The sequence below is a fragment of the Myodes glareolus genome, chromosome 1, assembly GCF_982192425.1.
Source record: "Myodes glareolus chromosome 1, mMyoGla1.1, whole genome shotgun sequence".
In the NCBI taxonomy this organism is placed as follows: domain Eukaryota; kingdom Metazoa; phylum Chordata; class Mammalia; order Rodentia; family Cricetidae; genus Myodes; species Myodes glareolus.
Window position 1 is genome coordinate 130,626,708 of NC_142026.1, and position 27,854 is coordinate 130,654,561.

The window sequence follows — 27,854 nt, forward strand, 5'->3', positions numbered from 1 at the left end:
ATCTTGAGTCAGAAGTGTTAGTAGTTATTGATTACCCTCCTCTGTATTCAATGTAACATTTACAAGCTTATCCAAAAGCCAGTAGATAAGTTTCCCCCTCCACTGATAGAAATTCATGGACACAAAAGGATAATGTATGCTTCATTCCCACAGCAGATGTCTGAAAGAATATGCTGTTTCTTCAACAAAGCTTGCTTTGGTGTTGTTTGTTTGGTTTAGAGCTGATTAAGAAAAGGTTTTTAATATAGATTTAGGTCCAGGAATTATTTGTTGCTTCATTCAAAAAGTTACATGAACTTAAAAAAAACTCGCAGTGCCTTTGTGTCTTTGAGGTGAATTCATCTGAACACAGAGATGAGTTGGTCAGCAGTTGCGAGGCGGATGCTACGGAGGAATCATAAACACAACAGCCCCTGCTTCCGACAGCGAGAGAGAAGATCCCTGCCAATACCGCGACCTTCTGTGGACATCACTCTCATCTTTAAAATGTAAGTGTGTGCATTTGCATAAAAATAAATAAGCATCCGAGCGGTGGTGGCACATGTCTTTAATCCCAGCACTCAGGAGGCAGAAGCAGGGGATCTCTGTGAGTTCAAGGCCTGACTGGGCTACACAGTTCCAGGAGGGCTATGGTTACACAGAAAAAAACCAAAGGGGCGGTGGGGAGGAAGTCCCTTATGAAACGCCTAGTCATCTTACATGAAGAGTTTTACTACGTCACTAAAGAGGAAGAAGAAAGTCAACATTTGTTACAACACTGTGTGGTGGATTTTAATTGTATTTTAATAAATAAAGACTGTCTGAAGATCTGAAAGTAAAGCAGCCCCACTGGTCAGTCTCACAGAGCAGATTGTGGTAACACACACTTCTTATCCCAGTAGCCACACTGACATGCACTTTTAATCCTAGCAGTCACAGCGACACACACCTTTAAACCCAGTAGCCACACTAGTTGCCATAGAAACTGGGTGCTGCATGCCTTTAATGATGGTGGTGCACACCTTTGATCACAGCCCTAGAAAGGATTATAAAATAGGAGGAAACAGCTCTCAGACACAGTCTCCTTCTGAGAGTCCAGGAGGCAGGATCACCATTTCAGACCGAGGTCAAGGTAAGAGCCAGTGGCTGGCTGTTTTGCTTTTCAGATCTTCAGGTTGAACCCCAATTTCTAACCCTGAGTTTTTATTAATCATGCTTCAACCCTGTATCTTCTAAATGATGTAATTAGTAAAAAAAAAAAAAAAGGGAAAAATAGCATTTATTATGTACCTAGTGTCTCTCCATCACTTGAGAGCAGCTTCACCTGAGCTGGGTGGTAAAGTCTAGCTGCATCGTACATCCTTGCAGCCATCTGGAACCTCTCAACAATAGACTTTGTCAATGTCATGAACTGGATTTGAATGCACAGTAAGGATTATGTCTGTCCTCCTGCTTTTAGGTGACAGGGCTCACAGTGCATTCTCTAACCCCATGTCTGAAAGGCAGTGGGAGCATGACCATGACCGATGGAGAAATAAGCTCTTACTCCAGCCATCCAGTCAGTTCACCCCTTCCCCTGGTTTGCCTTGAAACATCTCATGTTTTCACCTCAGGGAGCCAGCGGCTGTCCTTATTTGCCCCTCTTCCCTTCGTGGAAAACCAACCCCTCCACTGCATCTGGGAGCCGCCCCTACCCTAGTTATGTGGAATGGGGATATATTGTCTGTTCTCTGCCTTGGATCTTTTTGTAAGTCTAATTAAATGAAGTCAGTTTAACCCAAGTTCAACAAAACCCCTCTGATTCATGTAGGTTTTCTTTTCATTTTAACCTCAATCTTCACATCACTACTTCTAAATAAAGGTGAACAATTGCTCCTTTGTCTTCTGTGAACTCAGCAAAGATTCCTCAACTCACAGCTCTGACCTATGGCATGCTCTCGAGAGCTCTGTTATGGCCTTTACAATTCTAGCAAGTCTTGATTTACAGAGTAGCCTACCCCAAGGCACACAGGTTAACTACTGGGTCAGGCCCAATATGTTCTGAGGGTCATTGATCACTTCTCTTAAAAATAGCTGAGTCTCTTGGAATGTCTTTCTTGGTCACTGCCATTTAGGAAGATTGTCCCAGGTAGGATACTTCCATTCTGGCAATACATAACTTCATATAATCCCTCTGTAGTTAATTTCCTCTTTATTCTTTATCATTCCTAAATCCTTACACACCTTAAAAACTCCTCCCCAGTGAAGCCCTTTTAGTTACCCCTTTGCTTTAACTTTCCCATTGATCAGGCTTCGTGAGAGAACTTCCCTAGCTCTTGCTATCACTCAACTCTCTAAGACCTACAAATTTACTTTCTATGGCAAAGAAAGTGGAGGCACATGAGGAATTACAATAGTGTGCTGGAAGGCGATTACCATAGCTTCCCCAAACATAGACCACCGACTTGGAGAAGTCAAAGACACTGTCTTCCAACTAAATATCTCAGCTGTCACTCCGGCCTTCTTTCTTACACATTTCTCATGGGAGTGTGAAATGCTGCAACTTTGATTTGAGTGTTTGAAGGACTCTCATAATCATTAATGAGACCGCCAGTCCTGCCCTTTAGTGTTTGCTCAGGGAAAAAGAAAATACGTATGCACATATGTATGTATATATATATATATATATATATATATATATCCACACATGCATATATGTATCCATATGTGTGTATATGTATCCATGCATGCTTATATGTATCCACATGTGTATATATGCACAGTCACATGTTATTTTAAATACCCTGACACGAGGAGCACCAAAGTGTCCATCAAGAGAAACGGATAATGAGACAGTTTCCTATGAAGGGAGACAGTGGAAACAGAAAGGAATTGCTACTGATAAAGCACGTGATGATGACATAAGTTACCCTTTTACACAGTGAGTCAAGAAGCCAGATACCTAAGAGCACATTATGAGATGACCCCAACCTGCGGCTCTGAACCACGCAGGACTCCTGCATGGAAGGAAAACCAGAACAGCGGTCTCCTGTGGGAAGAGGAAAAGACGACATGGGTGACTATGATGGACACAAAGAGAAGCATGCTTTCTTGGTGACCATGTAGATAAATGCACATGTGACAAAACTAATATCCATGGCCCATCCATGGTACGGTATGCAGACCATGGATTGATGGTGCAATGGAAAACAGAGAAGAGAGTGACAGACCCCTAATATGATGCGCCTGAAGTTAAACTTGAAAAGGAAGAAACTCAACAGAGCATGTGACTCTCCTGCTCCTGAAGACAAGACTCTGAGTAGGGAAGCACAGTCTACTCTCATTTCCACCTTCAATTACAGAGTGCTTCTACTTAACAGCAGGTATTTTGCACATGGTAAGTACTTGGTGTCACTAATGCCTTTCCCTCTACTCAAGCCATAATCACAAGCCTACCTTATCATCTGAAACCTAAGAACGTGTCCAATACCAAGTATGAGCAGTGTGTGTGCGTGTGAGTGTGTACGTACATATGCATGTGTGTTTGTGCATGTGTTTTTATGTATGTGTCTATGTATGCTCTTGAGTATGCACATGTGTGTGTGTGTTGGTGTGTCAGACAAGTCACGTCAGCTCCTAAGGGATCAACAGACCTAACACTGTCACATGAACAAACTTTAGACTCTGAGGATAAACAGGGATCCCCACAACTTCTCTCTGCATGAAGTCATAATGAATACATCTGAAATGTAAATGCATGACGAAATTCCTATCACATTATTTGGTGCTCTGGCTGTAATTAAATGTACTGATTGGTACTGGAGCGAAGCCCAGTAATTCTCCTCCTAAGCCTTCCCCTTTACTCCTCTACCAAAAAATCAAGAACTATTTATAAAATTTCTAGTCTCCTCATTTGGTTCTACTTAGCTGAACTCATAAACCGTGCATGGCAAATTTCAGACCTATAATTTGTGGCTTCCTGTTTCCCAGGTTGCTCCCGAGAAGCCCGTGTGTGACTGTTTTCCTAGTTAAATATTTACACACATACTCGGGGTCCGGAGCAGTTCATATTTGACAGGACTCAACAGCACCTCCATCTGCTTCTCATCAGAACGACTAAAAAATGTGCCAACTAAACATTTTTTGAATTTATTTGTACAAAAACATTGTCTCCATGCTCATTCTGAAGCATTTTCCATGTAAAGGAACCAGAAGCAGCTCCTCCTGGCCCTCCCGGTTGCCAGCTCCCATCCTCTAGCTTCAGGGCTCTGTCTGGCCAGCGGAGTGATGGTTTCCCAAGCTTTGTCACAGAACGTTTCCAGTCTTATGTTTATCAGTGTGTGAAGAGCATAACACTCAGTTGTGATACAAAGGGAAAGAATGTTGTATTTATATCTTAAGGGGCCTCAAAAGGCAACAGCTGGCTTTGGGAACGACACTTTAGGTTCAGTAAGGTCAAATTCGGGCACCCTCCCTGCTGGTATCAACTGCCTCGGGTCTATTGTACACTCCAAAGGCATAGCTCAAGCATGAGTCTTTGAGAAGAAAATTTTTGGGCTTTTACGAGGTCCTATCCTCATTCCTTAGTCTCCCAAAGTTCAAATCAAAATATAAATATTTGTCTTAACTCTCTCTTAAGAGGCCAATAGTGGTTTTGACTCGGGCATTTTCTAGCACGAGCAGAACATCCCGTTTAGACATGACAAGGTGCCTTTCATGACACTCATGCAATACAGAGGTTTGAGCTGACTTTCGGTTCTGTTGTTCTGAGTTTCAGTACACAAATCTGATTCCTCATATTTATTCACATGTGGTTGTCCAACCAATTATAAGGTGAAGGAAGAAAGAATGAACACCAGACGCTGACCAAAATTTGAATGCACCAAAGAAGTGGAAATCCAAGAAATGACTGTTCTCAACGATTTTGAAATACCATTTTCCGATCTGTGTCTAAGTCAAAGCACAGGTTTTTCTTTCATGTGTGCCTTTTACCTTCCTTTCAGCCACTTCACAGCTCATTAGACTCTGGAGAAAAGCAGTCTGGAGAAAATAAAAGGAGGTACTGATGGGGAACCTTTTTCAGTCAATGACCTTTGAGAGGCTGGACCAGGCTGTGTGTGGCTTTGGGCGTCATAAGGTGTGGCACCAGCTGCTCTGCTCTTACCCTCACCTCTCCCCCACCCCTGCCCTCACACCTGGATGCTGGATTCCATTCCTGTTCCCTGTTGTGACCTGTGAGACCCCCTTAAATAAGTCCCCCTTAATATACCCTATTCCGAGCTAGTGTGGAATTACTTTATTCATGGTCCCCTTCATCTGGCCGCCCAACATGGGAACGAGTCCATGCTTACCAGAACTGACCTAAAAGTATCCCCCACCCCCACCCCCATGCCCACCAGGCACCTGGTTGGTCAGCCCAGGCAAGCTTCTTGCCCACAGCCCACCTGCTACTGCCTAGGACCCAACTTTCCCCTGCAGCTCACCATTTTTTTTCACACCCGCAATTCCGGTGGCATTATATCCACTGGCTACACACATCATAGTTCACGACTGATGGAAATTGGGTTTCTTTCTGATTCTGACCACCAAAAACCTCTGTCCGTGTATAGAATCCCTTTAATTGCTCTTGATAATTGCTCTTAAATTTGTCAAAAAAATTGCCTTCACAGTGTCTAATTATAATAATCCTCAGCCTATTAGGAGATTATCAGTGGACCATCCTCCTACACGGAATGTTCAGTAGCCCCACCCTGTGCCAATACTTTGTAAGTCAGCCTTTGGAAATAATACATAAACAATTTTCTAAATCTATAATTTACCATTACATGGATGACAGTTTACTACCTGATTCAAATGCAGATGTTTATACTCATGAATATATTAAAAAGTAGATAAATAAATATCCCAGGAAATTACTTAGGTGAATGTCCAAATTTCTTTCTCAGTCTTTGGAGAAATAAAATATGATGACCATCAAGACAGGAAAGATGGTTCAGTCAACCCAAAGAAGACTGCCTTGCCGTGTATGCATAAGGAGCTGAGATTCACCTCCCAAACTCATGGGAAGCCTGGCCATGGTGGCAGGTGCTTGCAGTCCCAACAAGTCCCAGGGGACACTGTCCATCCAATTTAGCCTAGGAGAGATGCCCTGTCTCAAGACAGGAGGTGGACGATGCCCGAGGAACAATACCTGAAGATTGACCTCTGGCTTTCACCCACACACACTTACACACATACACACACACACACACACACAAGAATGTGTATGTGCACAATACAAGAAAATCATAATGAACCTCAAATATACCCAAGAAAACTTATTTTTAAAAAATAAGTTTTAAAAGATTATTTTTAAAATAATCTTCAATTTTCAAAAATGCAGATAACAAGACTTTGATACCGAAACTAGACTCAGCATTATAAGGACTCATAATTATAGGTCCAAAAATTCTTAGAATATAGACAAACTAAATTCTACAATATAGAGAAAGATATTATAGCATGACTATGTGGAATTTATCCCGTGCTTAACAATTTTTTAATAAAATATATATTAGCAGGGAAAAAATGAACAGAAGCCATGATTGAATCAACAACTAGAGACAATCCATCAATGCCAGAAATTTGCAATACATTCATGATTAATAACAAGCAAACAAAACACATCCAGGCATGTAAGTAACAGTAAGGCTCATACACCAAAAAGGTTACAATTAACATCATATTATGGTCACATGGTCAATACATACCCATGGTTGGGAACAAAGCTAAGGACCTTAACTGACAACTCCTACTACAAGGTTACTAGTTGTATGAGCCAATGCAATAAGGTAAGCAAAAGAAAAAAAGTATTAAAGAAAAGAAAAAAAACTGCTCCTCAGAAGGAAATTTAATATTGTTTTTAAAACATGCAGAAAATGATAACACATCTACACAAAGCTCTTAGTAGTCATCTTTGGATTTGGAACATCACAGGATAAAAGAACAATATAAAATTTTAGTTATATTTCTATGTAGAAGCAAAATTTTATTGGAGTAATAAACTTTAGGGGAGCTTTCTTTTTTTCTTTTTTTACTTATATAAAGGCTAGCAAAACCTCTACGCTAAAAACCGCTGAACACTACTGAAAGAAGAGCTAACTAATAATATAGTTGTCTGTGGATCAAAAGACTTCTTTATCATGAGTAACTCCTCCCTATTAACAAGTAACTTCTTCCCCTCCCACAAGTAACCTCTTCCTGTTCACAATTCTGTTCTGATCTGCTGGCCTCTCACCTGGGTACCTGTCCCTTTAAGAAACAAGCCCCTCCTCGGACCACTCCCCATCATTGCAAATGGTAAGGTCCCTTCTCCAAGTCAGCTTTTGCTCACATTCACCTCTGTGGTGTTGCCTTTCATCTAAACTGAAGACACGGACAGGATCACTGGAATTGACAGCTTAGCTGCTCAGGTCAAGGTAGGCTTGTCTTCCTACATATTTCTTAGCCCACAGGATCTTCTGGAGTCTGGCAGGTCCTGCACTAAACAGTAAAGGCAAATACAACCCTCAACCATCAAGGAGGACCCTGAGTAATGACTCTAGGTAGCCAATCAATTAAGTTCTCTGTCGTTTTTAAATCAATAACTCAAAGTAAAATTTATCCTTCTCAAAGATCTCTGATGCAGTTTGATAGCAGAGAGGTTTTGTCAGTTTAAAAGGACAGCCTCGCCAAACAAATTTCAGTAAGATACAAATACAAGTTATTAAAGTGTGTCCCTGCAAGTTATAAAGATACAAGGACAAACACAAGTATCAAAATTCTCACGCTGCCCTTCATAGCTTAAAGATACTTTTCATTATGCAAAAATATCTGTCACAGTCATTCTGGTATAAATATGCTGCTGTTTAAAACTTACGTTTTCACAAACAAACTTCCTGTGAGTTCCAGGGAGCCAAATTGAAGGATCCACCTTAAACAGGTTAGATATACCTTTCTCAATTCCCTGGTCCTGAAAATTTTTTCTACCTAAACTTAACTTTGTTCTTTGTTCTGCCAACACCTTTCCAGGTCCAGGACATACCACACAGTTAGTTCCATACCACAAATCCTGGACAGGAGTAAAGAGACCAGCTACCCCAGGATATGACCAGCACCCAGCTTTCTCAGGCCCACCTCCAATACGATGCCCACAAATAAGCAGGAAGCAGTCTTGAGAATCCACCATCCCAATTCCTTTAACCTGTTGTGTCTAACTTCCTACCTTTTCATTATAAGAAAAGATGGGAATGTTATGATCCACTGGCCTGTCACCTGGGTACCCTGTCCCTTTAAGAGACAAGCCCCGCCCACTCCCCCTTCTGCCAAGGCAATCAGATCTTTTGCCTTCTCCAGCCTATATTCTCTCTCTCTCTTCCCTTCCCTCTTTTGAAGAGGTAACTTCTCTCTCTCCTCTCCCCTCTCTTGTCCCCCCTTTTTCTCCCCCTCTCTCTTCCTTCCCCTTCCTTCCATAACCCACTATCTAAACTCTATACCCAGTTTCTCTGCATGGCATATCTGTCTGTTGTGTGAGGGCACAGTGAGATGGTGGGGAGAATCTATAAACCAAGAAGTGGATTCTCCCCAGATCCAGGTCCTTTAATCTTAGACTCCAAACCTCCAGTACTGTGAGAAAGAAAATGTCTAAGCCAGCCAATTCAGAGTACTTTTGCCGTCATATCTTATCCAGATTAAGACAAGTATACACTCCATAGAAACTGATGTATATTAAGGAGACATGGGAACCAATAAGAAAGAGCCAACCACCAGGCCTGTGCTTAACCAACAAAACAAAGAAGATACGATAAAATAAATTCCATGAATTTGTACTTGTACAAATAAAAGATTGGGTAGTATGCAGGGAGAAAGAGATGAATTCTTCTTGAAGAACTACGTGATGTATATAGATAATTCCCCTGCAGGAAGCAAGTATCAATTTGCTCTCCCCTGTCACTCCCCCCCAAAGAGTATAGAGGAAATTAAAACAGTCATTCCAAGTTGTATGAATAAAATCAAACTCAGATATAAGTTACAACTATATAACAACTTTGCTGAAATTTTAAATATTTGAAAAATTCTGAACAGCCAGGCATATTGGCACATACCTTTAATCCCAGAATTCAGGAGGCAGAGGCAGGCAGATCTCTATGAGTTTGAAGTCAGCCTGGTCTACAATAAGAGTTCCAGAACAGCCAGGGCTGTTTCACAAGAAACTCTGTCTCAAAAACAAACAAAAAATCCTGACCCAACCCCCATGTCTTGCATACAAGTATGTGTGGGCACCATGGTGCATGCAGTGTACGATGGTCAGTCTCTAACAGCACATACTACTGAGTGTTGGGGTCCACACCTGTCATCCCAGAGTCGTGGAGGCAGGATGATCAGAAGCTCAAGGTCATCAGGAGTGTGCAAATGAATTAAAAATGGTGTTACTCCCTATATGTTTGGTTTAATCAATTAAAACCAAAATGATTGTACATACAAAATACTGGCAAAGGTCTACAGTTGTTTAAATTCCCATGCACTAACCATGAAAATTTGAAATGATTTGATTACTTAGAGGAGTTTGATAACCTGTTAAAACCTGAAGTATCTACGACAACCCAAGCAGTTCTCCTGGATGCTTGTCCAGAAGGAAGAAGGATGTATGTCTATTCATGAACTTAATTACAAACACAGGGACTTTACTTTTGGTAGCCAAAAATTGAAAACTAACTTAAGTATCCAAAACTAAAAGAAATTATAGTTTACTTGACCCAAACCTGTTCATGTGTAAGTAAAACATTAAAAGTAACAAGATATTGCTACATCTAGTCACATAGACAAATCTCAAAGCCGTTGTGATTAATGAAATAAGTCCAACATAAAAGAGCACAGTAAGTCCTGGAAAATTCACACTCAGCCACAGTAATAGAAAGCAGGTCAGTGAATTACTGAGGAGGCAAAGGCAGAGATACAGTGAAGGCGGCTCATTTTTCCAGAAAGTGCTGATGGTTCCATGGTGTACACATACGGCTGAAATTATTAAATTGTGTGTTTTAAAATGTACCATTAATTTATTGTGTCTCAGAAAACTGTTTGGATCTTATTTTAAACATCCTGTTGTGTGGAATTCGGCTCCATAAATTTGAGAAACAGGAAAAAGACTGGAAGGGACTGAGTGTGGAGGAAATGTGAAAGGCAAAGTCGTAGGGGTCAGTGGGACCTGCCACATCTGTCTCGGGGCCTGGCCAAATGCCCAGAACTCGTTTAAATGGAGGGTCGTGACGCCATCTTGTTTATCTAAACGGGTCCTTGAGCAGAGTGAAGGAGCCCAGTGCGTCTCTGACCGCGTCCTCTCCTATTATTTTACTAATGCTAACTAAAGCTGGAGTGTGTATGGATCATGGCGGTAGTTTACTCCAGAAACAGAAGTGACTTCTCTTCCTCCACAACCAAGTCTGCAAAGAATACATTGATTTATGAAACCGTCCATTAGGAAAGTTACCTACCGTCCTTAGTGAGCTGTCTCCCCAGGTTTCCGGCCTTTATTTCCAGATTGCTCATATTTTCCTTATTCAGGTTTAAGAACTTACTACATATTTTGGAGAACAGTTCATCACCAGACATGTCTTTGGCAAGAAGCGCTCCCAGGCTGTGGTCTGTCTTCTCAGTCTCTGACAGGACATATTTTAGTACAACATGTTTTGAGACTTACTGTGTCTCCAGTTCACCAAATCAAAATATTACTGAAAACACAAAGTAACTCAATACATGCACTATCCTTCAGAGGATCGCTGCTATTCACAGGCATACAGAGAAAATGTGGGAATGCATTTACATACTACGTTGAGCTGGGGAAATGTCTCAGGAGGTAATGTGCTTGCCTTGCAAACCTGGAGTCATGAGTTCAACCCCCAGAACCCACACCTGAAGCCCTAGTGCTAAGAAAGGACAATTGAGTGGATCCTTGAGGCTTATGGGCCAGCTGATTTTGCCAAATCTTCAATTTCTAGGTAAAAGTGAGAGACCCCTTTTTGAAAAGTAAGTTGTGTGATACTTAAGGGATAACACCTGAGGTTGACATTGACTCTATGCACGTGCACACACACACACACACACACACACACATTCACATGCTAACATACTGATTAATTTTCTTAGTGTTTTTCTTTGGAAAGTTGGATTTTTTTCCCATATGGCTATAACATCACCAAGATCACAAAGCACAGAGTAACAGAAACATGTCAATGGCAGGAATAAAATGATGGCCTCTAGTAACACCCTCATCCCCAATAATCCACTTCTTCAGCATGTCAGAACCCCAGAGCTACGGCATTCTCCCCTGTGAAGTTTGCTAGCTTTCCATCTTGTTGGAAACAATGTAAATCATAAAGAACATCTTCTACTTCTAAATTATACAGCTGAAGGTTTCAGACCGAAAGCAAATGAAAACATCCAGGCTCAGACCAGAACAAAGCTGTCCATCTTGCCTACCGGGCCATTTTCCCTACTACTGGCTAACTCTGTGAGTCTATGCATTAAAGAAGGCTAAGATTGGAGACCTGAGGACAAAATGGTTTTTGTGGTTTTGTTTTTGTGGGTTTTTAAACTGTTCAATAGAAGCTACTTTGGTGAATTACGGGTCTCATACTAGTAAGACAAATCCTACACAGTCATAATCTCACAAGTCTTCCACGGCTAGGCTCGCCCCATACTGTTCAGGTGTCCTCGGGGCCTGGCCTTGGTGGGCACCCTTCATTCTTTGTGCACTGTGCCTGCACAAGGTCTTGCCCATCATCCCTATGCATTCAGCTTTCTCAATATGTATGAACTCCTACAGGACAAACATGGTCCTATTCTGCTTCAGACTTACGATGTGATTTTTAATTCTCTTACATCCCTGACAGAAGCTAGATTTGTTTATATTGAACATGTCCAACAGGTTCTTCTAGAAGAATAAATTTTTTTCTCAAAATAGTAAAATTAAAAAGAAAAGAAGCTTAAAATAAAATATGAGCAGTTATTCCTGTGAGTCCATTTTGCTCCAACATCAATCTGGGACAGTGTTCTCTGGGACTGATGGTTTACCCTGTCTGCCTGTGTCTCTAAGGAGAAAACAGACACATACTTTTAAGGCACACAACCTACGGTGATTAAGTAAGAGGCTCATGTCAATTGCTTAATTTATATCTGACACATTTGCTTTTATTCAATAAATGTTAGCAACTATATTTTCTAAGTTTCTTTTTATAGTTAAGAAGGCTTTTCTGAACAACACATAAGACTTAAGTCCCAAAAGGGTTACTGACTGTAGGGGAATGATCAACTGGGCGAAATATTTCAACACATGACAGTGAGCTCATTTCCTTAATAATAAGGACTTCTCAGAGGCTGGTTATAAAAGACTATAAACCAATGGAAACGCTGACAAAGAGCCTAAAGAGGCTGTTCACAGAGAACAACAACAAATGACTTGTAAATATGTGAGAAAACAGTTCCCCCCCGCCAGGCACATAAAACAAAGAATAAAATATCAATGAAGGCATTTTTTCACTTACTGGAAGACGATGCTCAAAATACAGACACAAGATAGTTACGATGTGAAAGAACCAGGACAGGGTGAAAGAAAAAAACAACATGTGTGCACACACAAGTGCACACATGCACACACACGTGCATATATACACACAAGCACACACATGCCAATGTGTATATTTCTAGACACAGAAATTCCTTGGTCTCCATGGGGATTGATTCCAGGATCACCATCAGATACTAATATGCACAGCTTCTAAAATCTGTTGTATAAAATGATAGCATTTGCATAGAATCTACATGCATCCTCCTGTAAGGTTTAAATTGTCTCTAGACTTTATATAATACCTAATTTGGTAGAAATACATTGCAAATGGTTTTTATACTGTATTATTCAGTAGACAATATCCTAGAAGAACCCAAGACATATTCATCACAGGCATATTTTTCTAAAAAAAAAATCTCTCCGATGTTGGTTTATTTCTTGGAAGCAAAACTACAGATAGGGTGCTAGCAAGACGGCTCGGCAGGTAAAAGTTCTTGCCACACAAGCCAGATAACCTGATTTGATCCCTGGAAACCATGGTGTAAGAGAAACACTGGCTTCTCAAAGCTGTTCTCTGACCTCCACAAATGCACACTCCTGTGTGCACACGCATGTAAGCAAACAGATACCCAAGCACGCGCGCGCGCACACACACACACATACACAACCACTCAATCACAAATAAAAGTTTAAATTAATGTTTTTTTTAAAAAAAAAATTACAGCTCTTCTTTGCTACATCCAACCTCTCCACCTAAAACTCTCCACATCCTTCTTCAGGGTCTAGCTTTGTCTAAATTTTCTGCATGCCCTCTCTTCTGTTCAACCTGCTCTGACAACATTAGACTTGGAACTAACAAAAAAAAAAAGCCATGTGCCCATATCTCATTGCAAAAATACCAGAAATATGAAAGCTCAAGCCAACATCTTCTCTCCAGAGTCCACCAGTCCTAAGAAATGTTTGCCAGTAAGAATTACCCAGGTGAAGCACAGGACATAGAAGTTAAAAGAACAGTCGGTGCCAGGTGTAGTGCTGAAAGCCTTGGCTTTAAATCTCAGAACTTGGGAGGCAAGGCAGGTAGATTCTGTGAGTTCAAGGCCAGGGGAGAGAGAGAGAGAGAGAGAGAGAGAGAGATAGGGAGAGAGAGAGAGGAGGAGAAAGAACAACTACACACTTCATCAAAGAATTCATGGAGTTTAAAGAATGTACAAAGAAATGATTTAATGAAAATAAGAAGAAAGAGCTAAAGGAGAATAGGTGCCTAAAAAAAAAAAAAACACAAACTTAAGGCTGGTGAGAATGACAAAGGCAATTCCAATTGAGATTGGAATTCACTAGAGAGACAGAAGCACTGACGAGAACTCAAGCTGAAATGAAGATGAAATTGAAAAGCCCCATTACCTCAACTAGGAAACTCAAACGAAAGCCTCGCAGAGGACAGAATATGAGGACATGAAGACAAAGCGGAGGATCTAGACCAAATAAGCATGGAATAGGAGAAAAGCTCTAAAATGCAGGAAAGGAACAGAGAGTTTCAAATGTGGGAGACCCTGAAAAACACTGAACCCATCACTGACAGCATTGAATCCCAAGACAATGGTACAGACCAGATCTTCAATGAGGTCACAGAGGAAAACTCCCCCACACTAAGAAAGACATGCCTATACAGATAGAAGAAACACACAGGACACCAAACAGACAAGATCAGAACAGAAACTCCCCGTGGCACTGAACCTCAGTGATTGTTGGGTAATTGACCAATGGGCTATTCAAATGCATCATGAGGGAGAAGAAAAAGTTAAGACTTTTTACAGGCAACAAAGCATACATCCCAAAAGAGGAGAGTGTGACCCATTCCCTGACCCTGGGCTACACAAAAAGTGTCAGCTAGGATTGCAATCTGAGGGGCGAAATGAACTAAAAACTGTTTTTCAAATATTGACTAACGGTGGTGTTTTAGGCGCCTGTCCACCTGAGTAACTATTCACAAAGTGTCTTCTACAGCCTAGATCAGTCACCAGTCAGTATCACCTTGTGCCAAGAAAGGGCAAGTGTTTCCAGAGTCATGAGAAGAACAGATTTTCCCAACATCAGAGAAACCATGATCTAAATTCAAATTAACAGTCTCAGTTGTAAATATTTGCTTCCCTTTAGCAAACTCCCAAATCCTTCCCGGCCCGGCCTGGGATCTCTGTGCCATGAAAAGATATCATCAGCTCCCAGCTAACCTGAAGCTTCCATCCGTAAAAATACCAGACCATACCTCAGTCCCAGGGAGCACACACTCAGATCCCTGGCGAGAAGCAAGAGAAAAGAGCAAACCTGCGCGTGGTTGGGAGAGGTTGAGAGTCATTCCCACCAGATTACTTCCTCCTGAGGATAATCCTCCTCACTGCTGGAGCAACAATGACCAGAGCAAAACGCAGAGAAAGTAAACAAAAACCAATCACACAAAAGGGGGCCGATCTGTGCCACCTCTCCACCCCTCAGCAATACATGGGAAACATGCTTTGAACAGACCAGCAGGACTGGTGAAATTATAGCTTCGCTTTCAGCTAACACTCGGCCTACGGAAGTTGTAGGGTTTGCAACATGAAACCCGATCAGAGATCTTTCTCCTACAGGTGGCTCTGTAAGCAGGTTCAGCTGTGGGAAGGGGTGGGGGTGGGGAGGGCTCCACAGCTTCTGCTGCTCTCAGCTTTATCCGTGGCTGATTTGTCTTTCCTGGGGTAAAGTGGAAGGGCTTGTTTGTTCCTGAAGGCTAAGGAAGCATTTCCGCACCCTAAAATGGCCAAAGGTGACCATGACAAAGAAATTCTCGCATTGAGAATCTGTAGTTCTTAAAGGAACCCTGCGATGGCTTTCCTTAAAAACGTGTGAGGCAAAGGCAAATCAAAGATCAGGAATTGTGACATTTTCCTATGTCTCTCTTTGAGCTTCATCAGACCTGCTGATGGTGTTTTGGTTGTTTGGAAAACTTGCCTTCTTTTGAAAGCCTCTGAAGGACAGTTACCTTGCTGTTGAAGTTCAATGAGTCAAGAACGTTGGTCATTTTATGTGACTGTGTTTTAAAGCCTCCTGATTAAATAATCTCGGAAAATGTTGACGAGTTTCTCTCCTTTGTCACACTGAACTGAGGATGGGAAGGCTCTGCGAAGGTTCTGTCCCCACTAGCACATCTCCTATGTTAATTAAAATGCTCTCCCCACCGCATCTCACACAGCCCCCTAAGTCACTGCTAGGACCATAACGTGGAAAGCCAACATGAAAGTCCCCTGGGCCTGAGAGAAGCTGTCACTCTGTGATAGAGGCTTAAGAGAGCCATGGAGATGAGGCAAGAGGAATATATAGGGCCTAGGACTGAGAATGTAGCTGTAGCGTGCCTTCTTACCATGCATAAGGCCTTGAGTTGAACTTCCTAAAATAAGCGTGTGCACAAACACTTATGCATGTTCACACTTGTGCATGCCTATATGTGCACATTCATATGTGTGTGTGCGCATGCTTGTGCATGCATGTTTGTGTTCTCCCCCAAATACACTATAATGTCTCAACCGTATATCTGGTCTTGAGGTGGTTCCAGAAGACACCCTGGAGAAAATTAAGGATAACAGGAAGAAATTCCACCTAACAGAAACTCCAAAGTTAGTCACTCTTGGAGCTTGGGCTCACAACACTAGACCAATATCACTGTCTAATTCTTGTCAGAGTACACTGAAATAATGACACAGGTCAGATGCTCATCAAGCAAGCCAACACAGACATTACAGAGCTCTGAGGTCAAAGAGACCTAGGTTTAAATTTTAACTCCAGAGTCAAAATATTGGTGCTGGAATCCTCATGTGGCTCTTTCCCCCAGATCTTTTCCCAGGTTCTGGTTTCGGGACCTGTTTTCTTGTCAGAGAAAAGCAAGCTGATAACAACAGTGATTCCTAGAGTTTTCTGATAGTGGATATAAAGCCTTTATACCTTCCCCAGAGGAACTAAGTAGGCATCTGCCCTTAGAAATAACCACAGTATTAAAAATGTCCATCTCTGGGGATGTGGTGATCTACATAGTCTGTTGAGGAACTCTGGCTAGAAACAGGGAGGCCCCTTAGAATCTACTGTCTACCTTTGCTCTAGGGTTTCCCTCAGTGGTTCTCACTGCACAAAAAGTTCCAGAAATTATCTTGGACAGCTCACTGCCTAAGGGCATCCATCCACTGGCATAGATAACTCCATCTGGGAATAGTACAACAGTTTTATGAACTGATGTGGAGTGTGTGCAGCTGAATCAGTTTCTTAGACATGGCGGGAGATTCTGTTAAAGTAAAAAATTAGTGATTGCGAGAGGAACATTGGATTCATTCACTCCAGTACAGGTCTTCTCATTCGTGCATGCAAGTGTGTGAACATGCATAGACACAAAAATGGCACAAACACAGAAAGAGGGAAAGAGAGAGGGAGGGAGGGAGGAAGGAAGGGAAGGAAGAGAGGACAAATGAATGTGATGATACCCAATCTTATAAATCAGTCCAAGAAGGGAGGCTATCCTGTGTGTAGCCTACAGAGCGATTGAAAGTAAAGTAGAAAATGAACAAACCCCACATCTAGGATCCTAATAATACCGGGAATAAAATAATAATAATAATAATAATACTTAACCTAATAACACCAGGTTCGGCAATGGAAAAGCAAAGTCACTCACCAGGGATCCATGTTGCTCAGTCTCACCTACTCAGGCTCATACTCAGCTATGGTGCCTCTGCGGTGACTCTCTGTGTGCCAGCTTCTCAGCTCAGAGAAGCCAGGGGGTCTGCCTCTGCTCTCTACACAACTCATCTGCACATAACTTTGGAATGTTTGCCAGCGTTCACAAAATAAAACGAAGTAGCACTCCAGTGCCCAGTTCAAACCTTGTTCGACAAGTCCCCGGGACCTGGGCGAAGCTGCCCTACTTGATTAATCAAGTTGAAAATTCAAGCGCATAATAATCTCAGAGGCTGTGCTCCAAAGTCAAGCCAGTTCTAGCTGGATAATACTGACCTTATTTGCAAAGTAGTTCAAGTTCAGGTCCTTCTTTTGGACACAATGGCTGTCGGAGGACCTGGCCCAAATGAGGTGATGTTAATTTACACAACTACAAAGAGATGGCAAAGGTGAGTTCACCTTTCCGTTGCAATGAGACATCTAACCCATTCCCTGGGAAGCACTAGAAACGCCATAAAAGCTCAGTAAATGTTAAATGCTCATCAGTGAACCTTTGCCATTTACAGGAAGATGTCAGCTTTCACACTCACAAAGGAAATCCATTCTTTAGATCTTTGGTCAAGATGTGTAGAGCGGTCAGGGATTTATGATCTCACATGGGACTAAAACATGAAGTCTTCATTTCGCATGCTTCAGGCTCTTTATCAATGGGAAGAACAGAGTTGTTGCAAATGACCTGCACACTGAGTGAATGAATACAATGTTCCTGTCATAATCAATAATCTTCTACTTTAGCAGAATCTCTCATCATGTCTAAGAAATTGATGTAACTGCATATACTCCCATTAGTCCATAAAAGCACTGCAACATTTCCAGTCCGAGCTACCCAAACTGCATAGTCATAACGAGTCTAAAATATATGGTTTTATGTTTTCAAGTGTTTTTAGGATGTTTTTTATTTTAAAAAATTTAAGGTTTCCTCCATAAAACACAACTTTATATGTCAAGTGCCTTTTGGGTAAATTATGATACCTTGCATAGAATTACTGCAGAGTAAAGAATGTTGAGATTCCCAAAGAGTATCTTGAGTTGATTCCCTTCTGAAAGGTCTGTATTGCTGTGGGACAATGGTCTTTTATCCTGTCATTTGTATTATTGTAATAAAATGTTGATTGGCTAGTAGCCAGGCAGGAAGAATAGGTGGGGCCACCAAGCAGGAAGTAGAGGTGGGACAACGAGAATTCTGGGAAGAGGAAAGAGTCAGTCTGCAGTCATCATCCAGACACAGAAGAAGCAAGATGAAAATGCCTTACTTATAAAGGTAACAAGCCACGTGGCTAACAAGGACAAAAATTATGGGTAAATATAAGTTGTAAGAGTTAATAAGACGCCTGAACTAATAAGCCAATCAGTTTATAATTAATGTAGACCTCTGTGTATTTCTTTGGGACTGAAGGGCTGCAGGACCAGGCATGACAGAAACCCCAGCCAACACTTTATTTCTCTACTTATGCCAAGACTCAATACTATCTGTCATCTATTTACCTATATAACATACTGCTATAAGATATGTGTATGTCACTGGCTAAACACTCTGTTTCTTTCTGACATTAGGTATCAGGACAAAAATCTCCTAAGAAAGCAGTTTCCTTCCTCACTGAAAAATAATGATTCTCTCCTGTTCAAACATGAAAGAATCTACCCAGTCACAAATTCCCACTAAATATTTCAAAGAAGATTATATAATATTAATAACAAATTGAAAGAAATTGAAGATCAGCCTGATGGCATAGGCTTGCAATTCCAGCTCCTGGGGTTGTGGGGGTGCTGGAACAGAAGTGAGGCCTGTCTGAACTACACAGTGTGCTCAAGACCAGCACAAGCACTTTAGTAACTGACACCCTGTCCCAAAACAAATAAAGGGAGAAAGAAAGAAAGAAAGAAAGAAAGAAAGAAAGAAAGAAAGAAAGAAAGAGAGAGAGAGAAAGAAAGAAAGAAAGAAAGAAAGAAAGAAAGAAAGAAAGAAAGAAAGCAAGCAAGCAAGCAAGCAAACCTGGTTTTAGCTCTCAACCCCAAACAAAGAAAGAAGGGAGGACAGGAAGAAGGAGGGAAATGGAAGGAAGAGGGGAGAGAAGCAGAAAAGAGGAAGAGACAGAGACAAAACAGAGAAGGGAGGGGAGAAGGGGGAGGGAAGGGGAATTCAAGAGGCAGAGTAAACAATTGTTCTAGTTTTGCACAGATTAGACAAACTCGCTTTCTGCCAGGACGTCTTCCCGTTACAAGTATGTTGTCCTGCTTGTAATAAATGTGGTAAGAGGAAGTAGGGTAGTTTAAATGCTGATGAAAGGGGGCCTTGAGAGGTTCTTATGTTGCAAGAATATGCTGGAAATATTAGCTGTGGAGTCTGTCACTAAAAACTCTATTAAAGTATTAAACTAAGTTTATGTCCCGAAAGGATCAACTACAGACAAAAATACTGTAAGGATCCCTCAGTTGGGAAATCTTTGCCAGCCCCATGCTTAGATTGGAGCCTTGAGGATTTTTATTTGGAAGCTAACAAGACAGCTCAGAGAATAAAGGGGCTTGCTGACAAAGTTGAGGACCTGAGTTCAGTCACTGAGATTCACATGATGGGAAGAGAAAATTGACACCTAACAATTATTCCCTGACTCCTGCTCCATGACCACACAAGCACATACTATGATGGCATTTTCGGGCATACACACACACATATACTCATAAATAAATAAGTGTAAAAATGAAAATTTTAATTTTCTTATGTTTGGAAACAAGTGCCATTATAATACCTCATTTTCAATTCATATTTTAAAGTACAGTGTACAGCTTGAGAGAATAAATGTCCTCCCCACTTGAGACTGGCACTCTTTGTATAGCCAATGACTATAGTGCCGTAATAATCCAAGACTTCAGCTCCGTTTGTGAAAGGATGCCCTTTACAATTGTCACAATAGCCCAATTTTCATTCTGTAAATGTGTTTCGTTGTTTTGTCTTTCTTCATTCCCATTCAGTGGTGAACTGAGTCTACCAAGGCCCAGTGCCGCCGGTTACAGTGAGAGAAATGAGTCATTTTTGAATCCAGTCCCTGGAAGTTCTTGCCAGCCAAACAGATAGGTTTATGACTAGCACTTGAAATTATTGGTATTCTTTACTCCACCCTCTGTGGGTTTCCCTAGGCCATGTGAACAAAATGATTCAAACTAAACAGCTAGAACAGCCAAAACGTACTCTCTTGAGTTCTAGAGGCCAGGAGCCTGGAGCAAAGGTGCCGGCCGGCCTGTGGGTCCTCTGAGACCTCTTACCAGACCTGCAAAGGGACACTTTCTCACTTCTTACCAGCTCTGAGGGTGGCTGGCATCCTTAGCTTGCAGCTGAGTCCCTCTACTCCCTGGCCTCAGCCTCAGGAGGCAGCCTGTGTATCTGCTGTCACATGGTCATCATCTTATAAGGATACCAGTCTTGTTGGATTGGGACTCACACCACAGCAGTGTGACCTCATCTTCATTTAGCTAATTACATCCACAACTATAACACGTCCAAGTAGGAGCACATTCTAAGAGACTTGGGGTAAGATACTAGCATATGGTTTTGAAAGAAGGGTACCATTCAGTCTACCGCATGTACACACACACACATGCACACACATGTATCTAATTTTTTTTGGTCGAACATAACTCTGGCATCCCAATTGAGTCTCTATATGACTTTTAAAAATTAATTAAAATGGTTTTTAGGTTTTTTTTCTTTTTTCAGCACATATTTCTCCTGTGTGAATTGCTCATTTGATCCACATAACAAAACAAATTGGTTAGGAATGTTTATCTCAGTTTTACGAGTGAGAAAACGTGAAGTCCAGTGCCCCATTTGTAGCTCAGAGCTACATCTTACGGGAGAAAAGGTTTGTGTTAGCTAACAACGCCAGGTTCCAGTCCGTCATTTCAGGAAAACCACGCAAGCATGAGCTTGAGAGAACCACTCGCATCACACCCACAGTCCGGGGCAGAAAGAAATGGATGTGCGCATGCTCACTTGCTTCCCTGTGCTCTACTAGAGGTCTTCACTTGTCACCCTTCAGGGGCCCTGTGTAGGGAATGTTTCCACCCACAGTGGGCTCAGTCACCCAAGAGCCATTGACTTAAGATAATGTCCCACAGACATGTTCACAGGTCAACCCAGTATAGTCCCCTCCCTGAGGTCTAGGCTAACAATTATAGCTAACCATTATGCTAACCTCAGTTAAATTTTCAGTAAAGATCTATTCATTTTTGTCTAGTTTTTTTATTTTTGAAAACCTAATCTGTGTTCTAGTTTAGCATCAGGCTTTTATTTGGGGATGTCTTGTCTTTTAATGGCTTCTATTTCTATGCCCGTGTCAGCATAGGAGGTGAGCGTTCAATAAAGTTTGTTTAGCCCTTCGCCTCTTCCTCTGTCAATTGTCTCATTCACTGGTCTCTAAGACAAATACAGGAGATTCCTTAATGCCTACAAGTCAAATACTTCATTTGGTTAAGTCTCTAATAATAGACTCCATAGTGGCACAAGGGCACAATGAGGTGACAGGAACAAATTTATTTTTACTTGTGTGTGTGTGTATGCATGTATGTATGTGTATGCAGATCTGTGCATGCCCATGAGTGGGCAGTGCATTCATTTGTGCAGGCAGGTACATGTGGAGGCCAGAGGTCAAAATCAGGAGTCTTCCTCTATTGCTCTCCACTTTGTCTTTTGGGGCAGGGTCTCTCACTGAGCCTGAGGCTCACCATTTCAGCTAGACTGTCTGAACCCCCAGCATCTGTCTGACTCCTCTACCCAGCACAGGAGTGACAGGCTCACACTCCCTTGCCTGGATTTTACACAGATCTGAACTCATGTCCTCATACTTACAAAGCAAGCATTTGACCCACTGAGCCATCTCCCCAGTCTGACCAGATCTTTCTAATAAAAACATATTGACTCTTCAAAACTATGTGTTTACCCTCTCCCCAGCTATGCTAAGATGATAGGACATCCCTAACGATATTCCCTACTAAAATGAGCCACTCTTCATGTGTGAAAACATAAACTTAATCAAGAGCTATAAACTATCATACTGACTATTGAACTTTCTAGAAAGCCGTTCTCTGCAGTCATTCAGAGAAAATGACCTATTTTCATATGAGTCTAGGAATTAATCAACCTAGACAGCCCCAGGTGGTTCCTGGTTGTTCTCATTTGAGAGCAGACACATGTTTCTACACCAGCCTGAATCTTGAAGGGGATCCCCCACAAAGCTAAATACCATGACTCTTAGCCTTTTCTGAGATCGCAGTGATCCATGACCACAGCATCCCTGAAAGCTGACTGTATTTTAGCTTTAACAATGGACTCAAAGGGCTAAGATGTTGGCCACTTATTTTCATGTGACACCTATATTGTTTTCAGATTATTATGGCAAGTATGTTTTGCTAATAAAAAACATTGAAAATAGAAACCAAAAACCAAAAATAACCACCAGCTATAAACCTACTCTTCATATAGTTTAGTATATTTCACCTCAGTCTTTCTTCTCTGTAGTATTTTTAGATAATTAAAAAAGTTCTGCTCCTGCTTTTTTAAAACATTATTGATAATATTCCCAGAATATCATTTTACTGGTGATATTCCTTCATTTGGACACATTAGCAGGCTTTTAGCTATAATGTTTGTGTTTAATAAATGACTGTCTTGGTCTGCTCCTCCTGCCAGAGAAATGCATAAACTAAGTGACTTATAACCACAGAAATTCACCTCTTGGGGTCCTAGAGGCTGAGAAGTTCAAGATCAAGACACCAGCCCTCGGGTTTCACCAGGTTCCTGATGAAGGCTGAGTCTACAGAGAGGGCCATGTGCCCTCATGTCGGGGGGGGGGGAGAAGAACTTGTCCCTCAACCCTGGCTCCTAACTCCTCCTCACCTCCCAGGAGGTCCCAAATGGGGAATGAGCAGCCATAATGGGTTCACAGGCATATATTCAGAACACAGCCAGGACTCTTTAAAAGCACAAGTCCATCTTAGGAAACGGAAAACAGGAGAAAGCCCAAAGGTGGTTAAATTCTAGATGTGGGTGTGGTGTCTTGAACACTGAAGAAGATGCACTGATGAAACCCCGTACCACAGGTGAGCACTCTATTATCCCATTCCTCATTCTTAGAACTCAAAAAGATCAGTGCTTTGTGGTTCATAGAGACAGTTAGTGGCAGATAAAGATTTTGAGCAGATGTGCCTGACTCCAAACGATGTCCTGGTTATATCATGATGTTATCACCTTCACCACCGTCATTTCCAACAGCATGCCCATGATCTCCGCCAGTGCCACTACTACAACCTCTGTCATCTCTGTCACCACCACTAGCCTCAGTCACTGCCTCCGTCATCACCGTGAGCACCTCACCGTCTCTGTACCACCTTCTTAATCTCTACTGTCACCTCTACCACCTGTCCTCCGCTGTCACTACCAACATCTCTACCGTCACCTCCACCATCCCCACTTCACCTGCTCTATTTCCTCTGTTGTCATCTCTACCATCTCTGTTATCACCTCTTCCATCTCCTCCACTGACCCCCACCATCTCAACTACCACCTCTGTTGCTGAGAAGAGTAATCTGGGTAGTAATTGTCTAGATGTCATTGACTGTGTCGTTCGTGACTACCGCATCACCTCTGCCATCTCTACAATCATCATCGTCTCTACTGTCCTGCCACATCTACCACACCTACATCACCTCCTCCAGCACCTCTGCTGCCACCTCCACCGTCTGTATTAACGCCTCTTCCATCTCCATTTCCACCACCATAGTGTCACGCCTTCTGCTGTTCCAACATTTTTCTCCTCGATTTTCTTTTATTTATTTATTTATTTATTTAAAATTTCCACTTCTCCCTCCCTCTCTAGTCCTAAGAGCAGTCAGGGTTCCCTGCCCCGTGGGAAGTCCAAGGTCCTCCCCACTCCATCCAGGTCTATAAAGGTGAGCATCCAAACAAACCAGGCTCCCACAAAGTCAGTCCATGAGTAGAATCAAAGCCCAGTGCCTTTGTCCTTGGCTTCTCAGTCAGCCTTCATTGCCAGCCACATTCAGAGAGTCCAGTTTGATCACATGCTCCATCACTCCCAGTCCAGCTGGCCTTGGGGAGACTGAGCTCCTCGATTTTCTACACATCCTTTCTCCTCTCACACTTTCAGATCCTGGCCTGCTTCAACCTGATCTCCTCTAACTTTTACTTTCTCAGTTGCCTAGGTAACAGAAAGAATGGCTACCTTTCCAAGACCTTTATGAACCATCTTAATCATGCATTCAGCCAACAAATATCACTAATCATATGTTGTGAAAGCCTTCAAGGTATAGCAAATCCCCATGCTTGCAGTATTTTCTTCAGTACACAAAACAAATCTTATTTTTCAGAACTTTCTTCACACATACACACCCATTATTTAAATATCACACCTACTAGCAAATTATCAGCCTGTACTTCAGCTCACACGGCCTGGCCTCCAGGCTGGGTGGAAAGGAGAAGTGATCTGCTCAAGAAGGATACGCAAGTCAAAAGGAAAGTCTCAGGCAATAGCCATGAAGTAATTTCTTATCTCTTGTTGCCACAGCAAGCTACCACAGGAAAGAACTTCCTATTTCCAAGTTCTAATGATGTGCATTTGACAAATGCAGTGTTCCGGAAATGGTCACACACGGACCTGCCACAGAAAAGGCACCTGACATAGAAGCACAGTAGAGAAAGGGGATAAAGGGTAGATTAAACAAAAAGCATACCACCAAAGCTTTATACTTACATTTGTATGGTAAGAGGAAAGAAAAGGAAAGGAAAGGGAAAGGAAGGGAAGGGAAGGGAAGGGAAGGGAAGGGAAGGGAAGGGAAGGGAAGGGAAGGGAAGGGAAGGAAAGGAAAGGAAAGGAAAGGAAAGGAAAGGAAAGGAAAGGAAAGGAAAGGAAAGGAAAGGAAAGGAAAGGAAAGACCTTTCTGTTTTTACTCTCCATATAATAACAAGTTGTCACATAGGATTTTATCACTGTACTCTGTCTAGGTTTGGACTAGGAACTCATGGGACCCTAAGGTCTAATAAAGTCACTATTACAGGCAAAGATGCCTTCAATGGATTATAAATCTCCTTCTATACTGAAATTCTATTTTTTTACATATATCCAAGGAAGAAAAGCTGAGCACTTCCTATGCCTCCCGTAAAAGCCTGTGAATCAGCAACATCTAGCCCCAGCTTTCAAACCAGAGGGGTTCTGTTTAGCCTCTGACCTTCATCTAAAAGCAAAATCCCCTTCAGTTGCCTGTGTGCAAAGGGGAATTCTCCACAAAGGACACACCTTCTCTAAAGTTGGGGTCACAGAGTGTTCCCCCAAACGAACCTTTCAGGACTCAAACAAATGCTGAAGTGAGTGTTTCTAAATCAAACCACAGGCTGCAGTCCACGCAACTCTCAGGGCAAGCCTCGCACACCAAGAAGAGAACGCACAGCAGAGGCACAACTCTCCTCTCCGCAGCTCAGGCAGAATCAGAGGCTCACAGCATGGTGCTACAGAGCCACATCCTTAGGAAAAGTCAAGCCAGCTTCACATCCCAAGAGCCCTATTTCAGACCTGGCTGTTCTAAAGGCAGTTAAAGAATACCCTCATTCTACTCAGCAATGGCTTCTTTATCAACCAGAGTGATTTTACTTACCTGCAATATAAAGGGAGGCGATCCAAGAGCTGCCCCCTGATCCTTGAACTCAAGAAGCTCATAATAGTCTAAGGCCAAGACTGAAGATTCCACTCAAAGTATCCGCAGCCCTGGAGGCTCAGCACACACAAGACTACCATCAGAAGAAACTAACCAGAAAAATAAGGCTATTTCAAAAGAAGGGGAAGTGTCATCTCTACTTCCTCAATTCTATTTGTCTTCCTTCTCGTTCTTGTTGAACCCTCCTGGATACAGCACATCAAAGCGGACTCGTCTTATCTTCCTGACTTCATTTATCAAGGAAGACCACCCAATGTGCTCCTTCCCAGGACAAAGGGATGAAACTCTCCCTGGTTTTACCTTCCTGCTTGGTAGGCAATTCGTGAGCAAGAGGATGGCAGTCCGGGCAGAGATTCTCTTGCCATGCTGGGTTAAGGGCTGGAGAGATGACTCAGCAGCTAAGAGCAAATGTTGCTCTTCCAGTGGACTGCAGTTCATTTTCCAGAACCCACACCAGGTGACTTACAACCACCTGGAACTCCACCTTCAGTTGGATCTGACAGCATGTCGGGTTCAGACATCACATTTTATCATCTTTAGATTCAATCATTTCTTTATTTCCATCAATTCTCTTCCAACCGCTTGGGATCCACTGAAGAGAAAATACAGTAAGTCTTGGGCTGGGAAGATGGCCCTGTCAGTGAAGTACCAGCCATGCAAGCATGAGGACCAGAGCCTTGTTCTGCAGCATGCATATAAAAACAAAGCACAACACCACAAAAGCATGTCTGTCATCCACGCACTGTATGGAGACACATGGGGACAAACAGATCCTCTGACTGCACTGCATAATCAGTCTAACTATTGGTAGGTTCCAGGTTCAGGAAGAGACCCTGTCTCAAAAGTAATAACAAAGTGAAGAGTGGTAGAGGAAGACAACCATTGCCACCCTCTGGTTTCCGTACTCCCCCCACCCACATACCCATGTGCATACAAACTTTCTAGTAGGCTCCACGTCATAAGGACCCACCACCTCTCAGAACTGTTACACTGGGACCAAGCCTCTAGCATGTGAACCTTTGAATGATCCACAAACCATGTCCAACCCAGCATTTATCCTTCACTGCTTAATGGCTTCAACTAACAAACATCAAATATCTTGTGGTTTCTATGGACTCGGAACTTTTGAGGACTCAGAGGCCAGTTTTGCCAGGTTCTTAAGCTAAAGATGTTCGTGCTAGGTGATACCAAGAGGAGCAGCCATCCCAAGTCTTAATGGAGAAAGTAACTTTTTCCAAGATCACTCATGTGGCTGTTGGTAGAATTCAGTTTTTCATGAGCTATAGGGCTGGAGGCTTCAATTCGATGACTATTGTCTTCAAGTCAACTTCCGTTCCTTCTCACATGGCCCTCTCCTTAGGACAGGCTGCAATATGGCAGCTGGCTACAACAGAATGATCGAAGGAGAATGAGCGTGGGACAACAGAGTGGGGTGGAACAGAGGTCACTGCTGTAATGTCATCCCAACCACTACATTTCCTATACTGCATGGATTACAAATGAGCCACCTGGTCTAGCCTGCTTTCCTAGAGAGCCGGGGGTTACAAACTGTAAATTCCAGGAGGAAACAATTCAAAGGATCTATCCTGGAAGGCTTCCTGCCGTGATGCATGAATCTTTAATCAAACTCAAGCTGCGCTTACCAAGCCAAATATCAGTCCATAGGAAGAATCGGCCAGTTGGAAAATCATAAACACACCCACACTGGGAAGAAAATCAGAGCCTTTCATAGGCATCATGGAGCACACACAGCAAGCCTTCGCTGCCAGATCATGAACCTGAAAACCTGGCAATCCTCACAAATTCATCTCTAAGAAGGAGGTTGGCACACAGCCTGGAAGGAGGC

General features: G+C 42.3%; 1 protein-coding gene across 3 annotated transcripts in view; it reads right to left on the bottom strand.

The window, feature by feature from the left end:
• The window catches only part of Ipcef1 (interaction protein for cytohesin exchange factors 1), a 155,753-nt gene extending 129,649 nt beyond the window's left edge, over positions 1-26,104 (bottom strand). For all 3 annotated transcript variants that reach the window (XM_048420023.3, XM_048420030.3, XM_048420020.3), the window contains exon 1: positions 25,949-26,104. The gene's annotated coding sequence lies outside the window, so the exon portion shown is untranslated. The remainder of the gene's footprint in view (positions 1-25,948) is intronic.
• Positions 26,105-27,854: the final 1,750 nt, after the last annotated feature.